We start from the raw sequence: 17,891 nt of genomic DNA, 5'->3' as shown, positions 1-17,891 counted from the left end.
GAAAATAAAAACTACTGGTAGAACTTCTAGAGGCAACTACAACAGAAACTGAGAAAGTTGAAGGTGTTGTAGGTGGAATTGAAATAGAAGAAGGTGCTATAGGTGGTGTAGATTTCAGAGTACCACAAGAACCGAGGACAACTAGAGCTATAAATCCTACATAAACATGGAGGAAAAGAAATGATTAAAATGAATATAAATGGACTTTATTCAGCAATTAAAAGAAGAAGGATATTTCATAAATTAGAAAAATTGAAATAGGTTATAATTTGTCTCCAAGAAGTGCATGTTCAAAAAGGACATGAATACTTATTAACACAGCAAAAACTTGGGAAAGTATTTACTGCATTGGCAAGCTGTAAGAAAAGAGGAGTGATTTTTTTACATTAAAGATAAAATTCCACCAAAACAAATCTACACAGATGACGATGGAAGAATCTTGATGGTGGAAATTATGGACAATGTTAAGAAGATACTTTTAATTGCAATTTATGCCCCCAATGATAAGTAAGATGAATTTTATAGAAAATTGCATAGTAAAATAATTGATTTGGAATATGTTGATATTTGTATGATGGGAGATTTTAATGGAATTGTAGACCAGAATATGGACTATAAAACACAAAAACCAATGAAATTAAATAGAAAATCACTCCCAAAATCTTTTTTTTCAAAATGATAGAGAAAATAAACTTAAAAGATGTCTGGAGAGAAAGGAACCCTACAAAAAACAATATACTTTTTTTTTCAAATAGACATTCATCATTTTCTAGGATCAACATGGTATGGGCCACAATGGAAGTGACCTGTAATGTACAGAAAATTGAGATTGAAACAAGCACCTGGGCAGATCATAACCCAATGGTAATTAAATGGAAAGGTCAAAGGATAAGATCTAGATGGACATTAAATAACACCATACTAAAAGAGAAAGACTTTGTACAAAAAATGGAAAAATAATTTACCCCATTTTTCAAAGAAAATAGAAAAGACGACACATTGATGCAGAATACTTGGGATACAATGAAGGCTGTTAGTAGAGGTCTGATAATAGATTATATAAGAAAGAGAAATATAAAGACAAACTTTTAAAGGTTTAGAGAATGACTATAAGATGCTGGAAAAAGAACTACAGAAACTTCCACAAAAAAAGATAGAAAATAGAAATGGACATAACTAGGCACAAAATAGACCTCTTGGAAAAAGAAGAATTGGCGCAAAAAATTAGAGGTACTAAACAGAATTACTTTGAAAATGCAGTAAACCAGGTAGATGGGTGGTGTATAAATTGAAAAAGAAGAGAGAATCGAAGAAAATATTACAACTAAGAGATGAGCAAGGGCAAATTCACTATGGAAGTGTTGAGAAGAAAATTCCCTGAGTCCCCTCAGGGAAAAGGGCGGCATACAAATAAATAAACTATAAACTATAAAATTATACAATTATGATAAGAAAACATAGAAGGGAGAAATTAAACAATATCTGCAGGAAGCCAACCTTCCCCAAATACCTAAAGAAACTGAAACAATATTAGAAGGTAGAATAACCATGATGGAGCTAACTGAAGTACTTAAAAAACAAAACAATGGAAAGGCCCCAAGACCAGATGGATTACCAGTGGATTTTTACAAGACATTCCAGGAACTGCTGTCCATTCCACCACTGGAAGTCATGAATGAGGTGATGGCAGAGAGCAGAATACCTAAATCATGGTATGCATACATCATACTTCTGCCAAAAGAGGAAGCTGACCTAACGCAAATCAAGAATTAAAGACCAATATCCTTGTTAAACTTGGATTACAAGATATTCGCTTCAATATTGGCAGAAAGACTAAACAGCTTTATCCATTCTGATCAAAATGGGTTTTTACCAAAGAGACAAATTAAAGACAATATGAGAATAATCCTGGACACTTTGGAATATTATGAGGCACACCCTGAAAAACAAATGTTCTTAGATGCACAGAAAGTATTTGATAATGTAAATTGGCGGTTTATGCTCTTACAATTGGAACAGATGATTTTTGGTAAGAAATTTATATGAATCATACAGACCATATATTACAAACAAACAGCAAAGATAATGATAAATGGAGAACTGACGGATCCCATTGAAATAAAAAGAGGCATGAGACAAGATTGTCCATTATCACCGCTACTCTTCATCTTAACACTATAAGTGTTAAATAGAAAGATTAGAGAAGAGAAATAAATAAAAGGAATGAAAATTTAAAAAGAAGAGTATAAATTACAAGCATTTGTGGATGACTTGGTTTTTATCCTGGAGGATCGATTAGAATCTGCATCTAAATTAATAGAAAGAATTGAAGTATATGGAAAAGTAGCAGGCCTGAAAATAAGTAAAGACAAAAAAAAGATTCTGACTAAGAATATATCATCAAGACAAAAGGAAGAACTGGTGGAGGTCTTGGAGATTCAAGTTACAAATAAGGTTAAATACTTGGGGATCTATTTAACTGTCAGATGTAGTACATTTAAAGAGAATAACTATCTGAGACTCAAGCAACAGATTGCAAGTGATTTTAAGAAATGGAAAACTTACAACTATCAATAATTGGAAGAATATCTACAATTAAAATGAACATTTTACCTAGAATTTTACATTTGTTCCAGACAATCCCAATTAGATTGGGGAAAGACTATTTTGATGAGCTAAATAAAATAGTGTTAAAGTTTGTCTGGCGGGGGGGGGGGGGGAAGCTAGAATAAAATTAAAATTGTTACAAGACGCCAGAGCAAGAGGAGGATTGGGGCTATCTGATTGGGAACTATACTACCAGGCAACAAGTTTGATGTGGATTAAGGAGTGGATAACATTAAGAAATTCCAGACTACTGAATCTAGAAGAATATGACTTACTGTTGGGATGGCATGCTTTTTTTATGATATAAGGGAACCAAAACGCAGGGTTATTTTAGAAGACACCATATAAGAGGGCATTATTATTAAATTGGGAGAAGACTAAAAGGCAACAATTAGAAATTCCAATATGGCTATCAACTATTGAAGCTTTTTCGTATCCAATAATATATAAAGAGGAACAAACAGTTAGATATGGTGAAATATTGAATACAGAGGGTGAACTCAAATCGATGCAAGAGTTGAAACAGGAAGGAATAGGAATGAATTGGTATTCATATGTGCAAATACAATCCAGATATGATAAAGATAGTAAAACAGAAGGTTTTTACGATAAAATTACTGAATTAGATAAAATTTTGGCAGGTTCTGATGAAAAAGTAATTAAGAAACTATATGGACATCTATTAGAGGTTAAGCTAAATGAAGAGCAAGTCAAAGAAACTACGATAGTTAGGGGGAGAAATTTTGGGCATGGGATTGACTTAGGGAAATGGAAGAAACTGTGGTCCCAAAATTAGGGTTAGGGTTAGGGTTAGGCCTAGGGTTATAACATATGTATATGTGTCCCACTATGTAGTTTGTTGATGACGTGATTTTTTCGGCGGACATTTTTCGCCACGCTTTTGTCGAAAATCAATTAGCGATTTTGACAGTGCTCATTTGTCCGTCACGGTTTTGTCAGTGAACCGTTTATTCAGATGGTAAAAAACAATAGAATAATAGGTGATGCTATAAAGTTACTTTATTCTTAAATAGATAAATAATGATGTAATGGAATATCGACATATATTGACATAATGGAATATTGACATATATATGATTTGAATGTTTAGAGCACTTGTTTTGAATGAAGGAATAGTTTATAATATTACTGATGTATAATAGATGGACAGTCTGTGGTTTTATACATAAGTGAAAGTAGCAAATATAAAATATTGGAGAATTTTTCTTCCCCCCCCCCATTGCAAAAATAAATAGAATGAGATATGTGATGATACAAAGATAAATTATTATTAAATAAGCATACAATGGAATACTGGCATATGTACACAGAATTAAAGTTTTAGAATTTTTGCTTTAAAACAATGGAACATCAACTGTAACTAAAGATATGACATACAAACGATAAGGATGCAGTATTGTATTTCTGATGGATAATTCATGATTTTATATATAGTTAAAAGAACCTTTTCCCCCCTTTTCTTCACATTGTAAAAAACAATATAATGAGACATACAAAGATAAATTACTACTAAATGAGTATGCAATAGAATATTGGCATATGTATAAGCAATTAAATTTCAGAATTTTTGTTTTAAAAAGATAGAACATTAACTGTAATTGAATATATGATATATAATGATAAGGATGTATTATTGTATCTTTGATGGACAATTTTATGATTTTATATATTATTAAAAGTAGTGATGCACAAATGTTTTGTACCCAAACGACATGCTATGTGAGATTGATAAGGGCTAGATGTTTTTATGTTTGTTTGGTCAAAAATAAAAAAATGTTTTGCACATGTGAGTTTAACCGCATTAAATTGTAGGAGTGATCAAGAAATATGATTTACATTTTGATTGTTATTCCTTTCAGTTAATTTGTTTCTCATCTTCCATTTTTATATATAATCTTCTTAATACTCTGTTCAATATTTTAAACACTGGCCAATCAACAAACTATTCTAAGATATTTATCAAAATAAAGTTGGATTTATTAAAATCTCATATTTTGGAGTTCCCTTCTTCATTGCTTTTGCAGATCAGTCACAGAGTTGTTTCAGAGACGCTGAGTGATAAAAGTAAATTCCCATTTTTCCACCGGATGCTCCTCAAAGAAGGGTTTCGAAATTCAGCAATTGTCCGAGTGCTCCTGCACTTCAGATGGACACTAATTGGCCTTCTTGCTCCAGACACAGACGAGGGAGAGAATTTCCTGAGGACTTTTCCTCCTTTGCTTGTCAGGAATGGAATTTGTGTCGTTATATCACAACGATTCTCAATGAGTGGATATCCAGTACCCTTCAGGGATTTCAGCTTTTCTCAGTGGAAACAAGTCAATGTCTTTATTCACTTCACAGAACACATTATCATTTCAAGCACATTTCATATTTTTCATCTAACCCTTGACATTCTGTCAGGACCCATTAGAGAGAAAATCTGGATCACCACAACTTTGGGAAACTATTTAATGTATCATCTTGGATATCACAAATACATCCATAGTATTTGGAGCTTTGAATTTATGCAAAAACTAAGCCCCAAATATGGTGCTTTTGAACCCTTTTCCTCTGTAGACTCCCAGTATGAAGAGAAGAATTTTGAGTGCTCTTTTCCAAAACATGTTTTTTCTGTCAAAGGCCGGAAAAGATGCATCCAAAAAACTCCAGTGGAGACAGAGGATGAATTGAATGGGATATTTATTGAAAACAGTGACTCTGTTTACAGTATCTTTATGACTCTGGCCCACATCTTGAAGGTTGCATATTCATCCAGGTCCTGGAAGAGAAGGAAGGAGGCCCAAGAGACACTGGAGGCTCCAATGCTGCAACCATGGCAGGTATGGGGTCCCAACAAGGATCCAACAAACTCAATTCCTCTGGAGAAGGAATCCATTAGAGAAAGAGGGGAATCATATCAACCTCCTTGTGCTATAAAAGGCCAACAAATTTGGCCAACCTAGTTGCTGGGTGATAATTGACCAAGGAGCTGGTACCAGATATAGTTTGATATTTATATATTTGATATTTAACACTTCTAATTTTAAAAAGGTGATTGCACTTTTAACTAACTGTGTATTTATGGTTGTGGTGAGCACTATAGAATTTTACTGTTATAAATTTGAAGGAGACTCCAAGAACAACTGATGGCCTGAGCTTCAGCTGGGCTCTATTTTCCCCAGTGTGAGAGGCTCATGAATCATGCTGGAATGAGGAAGGCAACTTTCAGCTGTTTATTCCTGCAGAAATAGAGCTTCACACTTGGGACAATACTCTGACTAAAAGTTAGCTCAGAACTTTATACAAAACTTTCCTTTGTTGTTTACAACATGTCAACCTATGTGACTTCTTTCACAAGATCAGAGTTCACATTTGATTGATTACATTTGTCATTGTGGTGCAGGATTGTATTTGTTGTACTTAATGCAATCTTATTATTCTCAGGAATTTCCTGTGGTGTGTTTGTCAGTTTTGCAAGGAAGCTGGCAAAGAGGGGCACATAGACAGCCCACTTAGTAATGAATCAATTCTAACTTTTGGTGGCTTGTTTCTATATAACATCTTGAATCTCCAAAGACCTATGGAAGGGTTCTCTTTGTAGACTTCAGTTGAGCATTCAATATCATCATTCCAGATACTGTTGTGTTCTGACCCCTCTCTGTCTGGTGATTAACGCCGACACAGGCTTAGTAGTTTGCCACTCTTTATTTACAACAATTAAAATCCTGTTGGCTGAAAGCCCAAAACACGACTCACAGGCAAGAACTTGGCAGCAACCCAGACTCCAACAGACAATGCAGACAAGAGTTCCTCCAGATTGTTACAAACGGTTGTGTCCTGCAAAAGAACTCCTTCCAAAGTCTCTTCTTATATACTCTCTTGGGAGGAGCCAAGCCACAACCACCTGGGCTTGATTATCTCTTATGAGTCTGTCTCCGTAACTGCTGCCTCTGTTTCTCCACCCGACGTTGCCTAGCATCAGGGACAAATTCCCTTTGCTCTTCCCCACTGCTCCATGCCTCAGGTGCCTCCTGGTGGCCAACCAGCCTCTCTGGTCCCTGCTCTGAGTCTGAACCCTGCCCAGGGTCCTCCACATCTTCCATAGCCGACTCATAGGGTTCCTCGCTATCGGAGTCAATTGGCAGCTCCAACGGCTCCTGCTGGGCCACAACACTGTTGTAACTAAATCACCTAGCTGCGCCTGACCACACTTGTAAGTGGATCAAAAGCTTTCTAACAGACAGAAAGCAGCAGGTGAACTAGACAGAATCACATCAGATACCTGGATAATTAGCACAGCCCCTCCACCCCCAGGGCTGTGTGCTCTCTCTCCACCTTTCTTCTCTCTATATACCAATGACTGCGTCTCAAAAGATCCCTCTGTTAAAGTGCTGAAGTTTGCAGATGATGCAACATTGATTGGTCTCATTCAAGACAAAGATGAATCTGCATAAGAGAAGGCATGTTGAACAACTAGCCTTGTAGTGTGACTGGAACAATCTTGAACTAAAGACACTCAAACTCATAGAAATGATGACCATCCTATACTGCTACCTCTTACAATACTAGACAACACAGTATCAACAGTAGAGATCCTCATGTTTCTAGGTTCTATGATATCTCAAGACTTAAAATTGACACCTAACATCAAAAACGTCATCAAAAAAGCACAACAAAGAATGTTCTTTCTGTGCCAACTCAGAAAGTTTAGGCTACCCAAGGAACTGCTGACACAGTTCTACAGAGGAATTATTGAATCTGTCATCTGCACCTCTATGACTGTCTGGTTTGGCTCTGCAACCCAACAAGACAGGCACAGACTTCAACAGATAGTTAGAACTGCAGGGGAAAAAACCAATTACTGCCAACCTGCCTTTCATTGAGGGCCTGTACATTGCACAAGTGAAAAAAGAGGGCCATGGAAATGTCTACAGAGCCCTCACATCCTGTACATAAATTGATGCTGTAGGGAATTGCACACCAGAACAACTAATCACAAGGACAGTCCCCCTCCCCTGCCATGCCACCCCTCTGCTAAACAACTATTTTCCACAACACTGTCAAACTATTTGTAAGGCTGTATTGCGATTATTCTTCTCATCTTTTCTTTTACTAGCCACCTGTGGACACATCATGAACAGCCCACAACCTGTTAGATGTCAAGGTCCTCTTCAAACACAATGGACAAATATCACATTTCTTATTTTACCTATCTCCTTTTCCACTTAGGTTGATAACTTTGTTGCTTGTATCTTTATGATTTCTATTGCTTTACTTAGTTTCCTGGTATGATTTATGTTCATTGCTTATTTAGTACCCTATGACTTTCACTAAGTGTTGTATCTTATGATTTATGATGAAAATATTTTATGAAAACTATGATCATGATTTATTACTTATAGCTTTCATGTACACTGAGAGCCGATGCACCAAAGACAATTTCCTAATGTGTCTAATTGGCCAATAAAGAATTCTATTGTGATAACTTCCTGTTATAGTTGCTAAAAATCAGACATTTTCCTACTAGAGTTTACTCAAGCATCTCTATCAGTTAATCATGTTTTTTGGGGGGCGGGGGGGGGAAGAAACTTGATTTTTTTTTAGAAAAATATCAAATTAGCTTTATCTAAGAATTGGTTACAAATCTTAGACAAAATAATACTTTACCAACTCTACTGTTAATGATAATATAAAAGAATAGATGACCAAAGACTAATTGTTATTTCTAATTACTTAGTTTTATGGGAAAGATTAAAAATTATTTGAATTTTTAACCGTGTAATTATCCTACTATCCAGCTATCAGTTCTTAATCATCACATAACAAAATCATTTGTTAATACAGGTACTCCTCAACTTACAACCACAATTGAGCCCAAACATTTTGTTGCTAAGTGAGACAATTGTTAAGTGAGCTTTGCCCTGTTTTCTTGCCATAGTTGTTAAGTGAATCACTGCAGTTATTAAGTTAGTAGTAGGGTTGTTAAGTGAATCTGGTATTCCCATTGACTTTGCTTGTCAGGAGATCACAAAAGGGGATCACATGACCCTGGGATATGGCAGCCGTCATAAATATGAACCAGTTGTCCAGCATCCAAATTCTGATCACATGACCATGGGAATGCTACGATGGTCAGTTTACACTGCAATGGCAGTCTAAAATTTGTCCTAGGTCACTTTTTTTCAGTGATATTATAACTTTGAATAGTCATTATATTAATTATTGTAAGTTGAGGGCTACCTGTGTTTTGCTGAAATCACCTGTATTCCCATAAGCTATTAAGGAACTGTAAAGATATGGAAGAATAACTTTGAGGAAAAGTAGAAGATAACCTCCCCAGGGAGTGATCAGGTAAAGTGGGGGATCCTGCAGTTGCATAACAGCCAGCAAAAGAAACTCAGAAAGGATCCTCGCTAAATTTTCAGGCTGGAAAATGAATTCTCTTAATAATTTTCCAGTGAAGTAGCATTAGCTCCTGTGGTCATATTTCCTGTCTTGTCTACCTGGGAGCAGATTAGCTTGGGAACTTTCATCTTGAAAAAAAAAAACATGATTTCTGGTAATCAGCCTGTTGTTTTCAAGGAGTTTATGAATGTTTTGCTGTTCAATTAATTTGATACCTGATATAGAAAGTTCCCTATAATTGATCCAATATGTCTATTACATTTTCTCAAAACATGTTTTTTTCAATATACAATGGACAGATTTTGCTGAACTTTTCTCGTTCACTTATGAACTAAATGGTAACACATGTTGTCCTAATTAAACATGTTGGCACATTTTTAAAAAAACTGTAGAAGAGTCATATATGAAAATACCATGTGGAATAATAAACCAAAGTTTCTGCTTTTAAAACTCCTGGATGTTTCCATTATAGTTCCATCCCTTTTTGGAGAAGAATGAATTCTACAATCTTTCCTATTGGAATCTTTATGTGGACCATAATGGAGAAATAGCTGCAGATATGGACATCGAGTTCATGATGATTTCGCCCGATGGGGATTTGGTTAAAAGGAAACTGGGGAGTATTGAAAGACAGACAGTTATTATTAACAATATTGCTCTTTCATGGATAAATCAGCTCAACAAGGTGCATGAAATATTGCTGTGTTTTCTCTTTTTCTCTAAAGAGTATGACCCATTTCAAGTGGGTTAATTTTAGTCACGATGGTTTATGACTCACCCTGGGAGTTGAATGTACAGAAGAAAAAACTTAACATTTTGTTAGATGGATTGTGGGATGCCATGATAATGAATATCCTTTTAAACTGATTCAGTATTGTCCAAAATTGGATGCTGGGTGATTATTCTTTAGGATGGAGACCATGGATCAGTCTGATGAGAAATATTCAAGTGCTGCCATTTGTGTTCCTAGTAGTCTCAGGTTCTTTTAACCAGCATCTGAATTAAGGTTTGGACTGAATCAGATGAAATATAGTCATGACTGGTTAGAGGTCCTGTTGGTCCATGTGAGAAATAAGCCTCACCTTGTCCAGATGTCTCTCTTTGAAGGATCCCTGATGTTCTACAATCTTTTTAAGCAGCCCAAACCTGGTCAGAGTTACCCATATCTTTCTTTCACCCCACTGGGACAAGCAATAGGCCTTCTGCTCCTCTGAAGAAGCTCCAGAGATGTTCTTATTTCACATGAAACCACAAAGGCTCTTTTGATGTGAGATAATTCCCATAAGCTGGAAAACTTTGATCAGAAGAAAAGTCCTTCATCATTTTGGAAATAATAAGGGAGAATTTGAAAGGAAATGCTATTTAGATTTGGATTTTGGCTTGTTTTTCATCTGAAAAACCTCAAATACAATTTTTAATCTTTATTATTACTTACATTAAGTCCCTCTGAGCAAAAAGGAGGGTCCAAATTTAACTAATAAGAAATGTAGATTTGTCTTTCCACAAGTTTGTGTCCCCTAACTGTAGTTTTTCTGTAGAAAATGATCCAGATGCAGAGCTGGTCTCTTGTCCCACTTGCTGAAGATGAAAAGATCCCTTTTTGAGGGGCAGGTTCTCATGACCTCTTCTGCATCTCATCTCACCCCAATTCTAGAAACTAGGCAGTCAGTTTTAATCTTAGGTGAAAGCCATATGAATGGAGGAAAGAAACAGACAACGCCCTAATTTTTAAAGATTTTCCTCCTTTATATCTTAATGGGGGATGATTTTGGACTCCTTTCAAAGGGAAGCAGTTTTTCAATATTTTATGTACTCCAGAAGAAGCCTACCCAGATCCTACTGGTCCAGCATTTATTTCTCCTTTACAGTTTTATTTTTTAATAAATCTAATTTAATTTAAAAAATAATAAATGTTTTACAATAATTTATTTTCCAAAATTTAATGCAAGATCATCGTACTGTACTTTCAAATCATAAAAATAAAAAGCTAGGCGGATGAACCAAACCGATTGTCACTTAAGGTTGAAATCCTTTCAATTCCATCCCTCCAGTCATTCTTATGTAGAAAAATCCTTTATTTCAATTCTAGATGCCAAAAACAAGGGGGAGTGAATAAATGAACAATCTGCCAGTATCTCTCCTAAATGTGTTTGGAATGAATCAATGATCTCAAATTTATCTAAGTGTAACCCAGGAACTATTTGACTAATGTTAATGTCTACATCAAATTTCAACTTCATCCCAATATATTTTCTTTCACATTTCTTCTTTGTCTGCTTAGTCTCTGCCTCAGTCCCAATGTGTGGAAAGTTGTCAGCCTGGGTTTGTCAAGCGGAAGCGAGAAGGAGAGCCTGCTTGCTGCTACGACTGTGTTCCTTGTCCTGAGGGGACCATCTCCATTCATGAAGGTAGAGCAGGTGTGAAATTTGACTGGATCAGACTGGATCAGGCAAAGTGGTAGGGACAATTTGAAGTGTTTAATAAAAACCACCACTGGTTGGCCCCGCCCACCCACGCTCAGTCACCTGGTTGCCACTTCCGGCTACCACTTCCGGCTGTTCACTCACCACTTCTGGCTGCTACCCTGCCCACCCATCCTGCCCTATATATGTTGCCTTTGCCATGCAGCCCAGCTAATCGCCTTGCCAGTCGCCTTGCCTGCTCAGCTCACCAAAGGTAAGCAATGCATGCCGCCTGCTCGCACTTCACCTTAGATTGGGGACTGGGGCCCAGGAATGCACCATTCCCCAACAAGAGAACTCTCAAGGTTCAGCTCCAGGTTTCTCCTGCCACTTCCAAGCAGAAAAGGGTCTTCCAGGCCTCGAAACCTCTGTCCAAAGCACGCATGCTGGACTCTCCTTACATGGTGAGGGCGCCTCCTTGCGCCAACCCACCAACAATGAGGCCAGGATGGATGAAGAGGAAGGGGCTCCAGGCACTTGGCCATTCTGCCATGGCCCACCCTTACCAGAGCAAAGTGCCAAGGAAGACAACAAAACTGACAATTGAAACTTGAAAGATTATAATAGAAACACTACTTTGTTTTCCCAGATACTGAAAAATGCACAAAGTGCCCAGATGATACATATCCAACTGATGACAGAATCCAATGTATCCCCAAAAGAATAATCTTCCTTTCCTATGAGGAACATCTGGGTATCATCCTCGTGTCCTTGGCCCTATTCTTGTTCCTAACCACAAGCCTTGTTTTAACCATATTCCTTAAATATCTAGAAACTCCCATTGTCAAGGCCAATAACCGGGACCTCTCCTTCATCCTTCTGATCTCCCTCCTGCTTTGTTTTTTGTCCTCCTTTCTCTTCATTGGGCAACCAAGGAAAGCCACTTGTCTTCTCCGACAAACAGTTTTCAGCATTATCTTCTCAGTTGCTGTTTCTTCTCTTTTGGCCAAAACCATCACAGTGGTGCTGGCTTTCCTGGCCACAAAACCAGGAAACCGAGTGAAGAGATTGTTGGGGAAGAGCTTGGCCAACTCCATCATCCTTTCTTGCTCTAGTGTCCAAATTGTCATCTGCTCCATCTGGTTGGGAATTTCTCCCCCATTCTCTGACTCAGACTTTCACTCCCAGCCTGGAGAAATTATCCTGCAGTGCAATGAAGGCTCTGTTTTCATGTTCTACATCACCCTTAGCTACATGGGCTTCCTGGCTGCCATCTGCTTCACAATGGCTTTCCTGGCCAGGAATCTCCCTGGAGCCTTCAATGAAGCCAAGCTGATCACTTTTAGCATGCTTGTCTTCTGCAATGTCTGGGTCTCTTTCCTGCCCACCTACCTGAGCACCAAGGGGAAATACATGGTGGCTGTTGAGGTCTTCTCTATCTTGGCCTCCAGTGCTGGTCTGCTGGTCTGCATCTTCATCCCCAAGTGCTACATTATCATTTTAAAGCCAGACTTGAATACAAAGGAGCATCTTACAACTAGAATAAAAGTACAAATGTGAGTTAGAGGAATTTCCACTTCAACACATTCCAACAGGCCAAGCATAAAAATTATTTCAAGCTCCCCCCCCCCCCCCCGGTACATGAGCTGGGACAATATTGGGTTGAAATAATCAAACGGCCATTGAAAGGTAGTGTCCTCCATCCTTATCAAGTATAATTAAAAGATGTGAATAATCTGGTGTTCTATCCTCACTATACTTAGTCTGTGTACAGTTTGGCATGCAGTTAAACCCACCTTTCCTCCAATAATGTTATGTTATGCTGAATGTAACAATAAATAAATAAAAGTATTTTAAATCCCACCAATGATGCTCTATGTGTGGGAGGTGGATTTGTCCTTGGATGACCATGTGCCACAGAATAAGTTGAATTCTTCTTTGTGCTTCTCCATATGCTAAAGAGTCTGGCTTCCCAGCATGCACTTGTTTGAGAGTGCGGCTGATGGATAAAATGGGTTGTGTCAGCTTCAAGCAATGTAATTGGTATTGTCTCTTCAGCCACTAGATGGGGTTAGTGAGCAACGACAGTATATAAAAGTTATATGCTGGGGCATGATAGCTGGATGATCCATCTTGTCAAATTATGTAGAAATAAAATAAAACGGGAGCTGAAATACATACATGTAAGGGTTTTACAAAGCAATTCCTAAAGAATTGAGAGTGAAAGGATTAGAGCATGCACAGAGTGTAACTAACTAGGCTTTTGATATTCTTGCTGAGCTGAGCTTCATTGTAGCCTAAAATCCGCCACCTGCAGAGTTTAAAACTCCAGACTGAATGCCAAGCTTAGCCTTCCTAAGTAGCCTTGCTGTAACTTTAAAATGTATATTCTGTCTACTGTAACTACCTAATGTGAGATAGCACCCCTCCTAAGCTCCAGGCTAAATGCCAGAAAATGTGTCTCCCTTTTTCCTTGTAAGCCCTATTGTTCCTAAGTGCTGGGGAAATCATGAGCTTTCCTAAGTGCTGGGGAAATCATGAGCATAAAACAGTGGATGAGAAATGATGCTTCTAAAACAATGATGAACTATGCATGAACTATGTGTAAACTATAAAAAGAAAAAAGGTTTAACTAGTGTGCCCGCCTTTTCTCTCTCTGCCTAGGAAATTAATTATTGGCTTTGGGCCGTTACCACCGGTGGAGCCAAAAGACTACCCAGGAACGATTGAACCCAACAGCCCAGACCATCCAGAACCTGCAGCACCTGCAGCAGACACCAAACCCCCAGGGATCCAACAAGTATCAAAAGACTACTGGGACTTGGTGGGGGTGTTCAGTGAGGAAGATTGCAACTATCTTCCCCCTCACTGGCCCACAGATTGCACAATCAACGTCAAACCTGGGGTACCTTACTGAAGCCAAAAATATACTCCATGACTCCCAAAGAGATGGCTGAATTGAAGAACTACATCAACATCAATTTGAAACAGGGATTTATTGAACCAGCGAAGTTGAAAGTAGCAGCCCCAGTGCTCTTCAGAGAAAAGAAAGATGGCGGGGTTCTGTTTTGATCTGCAAGCCTTGAACTTATCCCCTTCCCCTCATGAAAGATATGTTGAACCACTTGGCTAAAGGCAAGATCTTTACCAAGCTGGACTTGAGAGAGGCGGACTACCACATACGGATCAGAGAAGGAGATGAGTGAAAGACCATTTTTAATACTGCCCCTTGGCAGCTTTCAATACAAAGTCATGCCTTTTTGGCTACAAGGAGCACCCGCAGTCTTCATGCAGTACATAAATGAGGTGCTACATGAGCACCTGTACCGCTGACGTTGCCAAACTGAGACAAGAAGCAGGTCTAAGTTCAGCCTCCTGAAACAAACCTCAGTTGTCAACAGCCACCCTTCCTCCTCTCCCCTGGGGAAAAACTACATATTGGCAAGGGCACATATCTGACCGAAAAGGGGAATTCCTCCCATCTCAGGAGGCCCAGACCCTGAGAGTAGAAGTTGAAGGCCATACAGTGGGAAAACTTTCTCACTTTCTCTGTTCCTCACTTCAGGATAGACCTGCCCATCCCCTCAGCTCTCTCCTCTCACTCAAACCCCCAGTTCTCCATTCAAAGCCAAGCTGTACAGTTTGTACAGTGACAGTTCGTTTCCATCTGTTCTCCAGTTAAGAAATGTAAACTCAGCAATAAATCACCCAGATAAACTAGGAACTCAAGTCTCACAACTGCCTCTCAAAGCACTTGTGTGTTTGTGTGTGTAGAGGTGTCACACAAAGCCTGAGAGATGGGAATCTCAAATGGGGCCCATCCCACTGAGCAAATCCATAGAAGCAGAGAAAGGGCCACTATGTATCTCTAAACCAGTTTCTTCATAAGTCTGGCAAGAAATCAGGTCAAACCATAAACCATGCTTTGAGCACCACCACCATCTCAGCTGCAGACTTCACCCCCATTCTTTATTTAATAAACTATGAAACTTCAAAAAATAAAAGATTTCAGTGTCTTCCATGAATATTGAAGGCAACAGAGGGTCAAGGGAAATAAAATTTTCTATCCCTCCCTATTTACTCAAGACTACAGTCTACAGACTGCCTCTTTTCTGCTTCTTAATCAGATCTCATTCAAAAAATATATTTATTTTTAAGATAGATAGGAATAAAATGTCACTTCAGGAACAAGGAATTTTAAAATCAGCTCCAAATTAGAATTGGTATCTGGAGATCTCATAGAAAAGAAAATCACAAATAAGACTTGCTCTTAACATTAAGCAGGGTTCAGAAGGTGTCAGAAAGCAGTAGAGTTAAGTGTTAAGAACCTAGACTACTATCTGGCTGCATAGCTCTGGGTGACCTTCTCTAGCATTCTCTGGAGACTATACGCCACAATGGAGGACATCAGAAGTCAATTCCATGGGTTTTGGAGCATCTTCCTCCAGCATCACTTTCTGGACTTGTCCTGACAGGAAGGATGACAACCATTATCAAAGTGTGTCTCCAGGGGTGTATATGCAACATTTCACAATAATCCTTTTCTCCAGCTGCCCCTCTCTACGTGGAGCCCTGGAAGATGACAAATTAACACTCACAGTAATTATCACAACCCCAGTCTTTGAGACGTCTACTGCTATTTTTCCAGTGACTGCCTTTGATATGATGCCAGACTGAAGCAACATGGAATGGATCTTGCATCAGAAAAAGAAAGAAGCCTCTACTCATGCTAAAATACTTTACACAATATTTAGGATACAGACAGGGGCTGTGCTGTTGAATGTACCTTTCCCTCTTTTCCAGATGAAGCTGAATTTGTTTCTGTGGGAAAAAGGAAAATCACTGGACATTCCATTTTCTGAGAGTGCTTTGAAATCATCTAACTCTTCTTTGGAAACAGGTGATTGATTCAGCTCCATGAATTATGGACCTCCTGCTTCTGCTTTTGATGCTACTGGTGTCCCAGGAAATCACTGGAAAGCTTAGAATGAAGTGCCCACTGAATATGGTGCACTTGGATAGAGAAAGACCATGGAGCTACTACAGGCCAGGAGATCATCTCATCGGCATGGTCACCAGTGCAGAAACACTAAACCAGAAGGTGTTGTTTTTCAACCTGCTTCCTTATAGTCAGTCTAACTTGTAAGTTATTCAGTGTGATGAAATTGTATTCCTTCCATCTGCAGTTCTAACACTCTCATTCTATTCTCCTTATTTTTCTTACTACTATATTTCAGGAAGTGATTAATTGTATTGACTGATCAGATTTCCATGGGTTTCCTCTTTTGCTTTCTTACGTGGAGAGACACAAATATAAAGATGGAGCAGAAAAAATACTTGAAAGTCCACATTATTTTCCTCTCCATGTTAAGTCTAAAATTTATGACTTGAATAATGACTTTTGTTTAAAGTAGCGATTGTTGTAGTTAACCCTGACCAGATCATTTCCATATTTTTACAACTGTTCATTGATATTCAATGCTTGATCCTTGGAATAGAGGATGAATTGTTTATAGAACAACTTTTCTGGGTTACTTAGGAAAGAACCTCTTCCTTGTATGATGGTGAGTTATTTTGCAGACTAGGTACAGTGGTGATGAAAATCATTGCTGCTGTAAATAATAGACTATTTGTGATTCTTATCTGCTTCCCATTTTTTCAACATTTATAAATATTAAATGTTGATGGGTGACTATCATTTGTCTCTGTTTTCTATCAGAATTGGCTTCAGACTCAACAGTCATGTATTGATAAAGAGGATGAAATTGGAAAAAAATGCTGTTGATGATTCTTGTGTTAACCAAAGTCTTTTCTTTATACTAGTGGATCTTATACTTCCAAAGGAATAGAACGTTTTATTTTCACCATTCAAGAGATCAACAAGAATGTGCAGCTCCTGTGCAATCTCACTCTTGGCTACAATATCCATGACAACTATTTGAACACACTTGGCACTTCAGATGTCTTGCTTGACATGCTCTCTACTGGAAAAGCCAATGTTCCCAACTACAGCTGTGGAAGGAAGGACAACATTTTGGCTCTTCTTGATGCAGCTGACAGGGAGATTTCCATGCAGATGTCAACATTAATAGGCCCCTACAAAGTCCCACAGGTTTGTGTGTGTGTTTCTCTAGATTGTCAAATGAGTGGGGTGGTAGCAAGTGCATGATAGATTCAACCATATCTTCTCTAAGGACTTCAAGAGCTGCCTTTTACTATGTCCATTGTAGGTGTCATGGCTGGGAAGTGGGATACACATTAGGATGGGAGCATGTATCAAAACAGTCATATCCTCTCATGATACAGTAGCATCTCTATTGCTTTGGGAGCTTCTTCTGCACACTTGTGAAGGTGAGGAGAGGCTCCATGTCCAACCAAAGGGTCTCCTGGACAATAGGAAAGTGCAGCAAGCTTTTGAATTTGACTAACCAACCACAGTGTGTAGTCCTCAATGGAACCACACCTACATGGAGG

The sequence above is a fragment of the Thamnophis sirtalis genome, unplaced genomic scaffold (genome assembly GCF_051295495.1).
Source record: "Thamnophis sirtalis isolate CommonGarterSnake01/CBP01778 unplaced genomic scaffold, rThaSir2_p1.2 scaffold_3, whole genome shotgun sequence".
Taxonomy (NCBI): domain Eukaryota; kingdom Metazoa; phylum Chordata; class Lepidosauria; order Squamata; family Natricidae; genus Thamnophis; species Thamnophis sirtalis.
Note: the sequence above shows the minus strand (reverse complement) of the source record.